The sequence below is a fragment of the Galeopterus variegatus genome, unplaced genomic scaffold, assembly GCF_000696425.1.
Source record: "Galeopterus variegatus unplaced genomic scaffold, G_variegatus-3.0.2 Scaffold50587, whole genome shotgun sequence".
Lineage (NCBI taxonomy): Eukaryota > Metazoa > Chordata > Mammalia > Dermoptera > Cynocephalidae > Galeopterus > Galeopterus variegatus.
This window is the reverse complement of record NW_007776698.1, coordinates 3023-3224: the sequence shown is the minus strand read 5'-3', so window position 1 is coordinate 3224 and position 202 is coordinate 3023.

Here is a 202-nt window from a genome sequence, read left to right as displayed (position 1 = left end):
ACATATTCACTAAGAAAACATTTTTGCTTTCTGCAATGTAAAACAAGTGGTACTAATTTGTACTCTACATTCCTGGTTTTGATTTTAATTCATCTGCATTCCATTTATATCACCTTTCATAACCTTCTCCTCAAAATTTAAGTTACTAGGTGTGCAAAGTTTAGGAAAGCCATAACCCTAAATAAAGAGAATTATTTCCCGT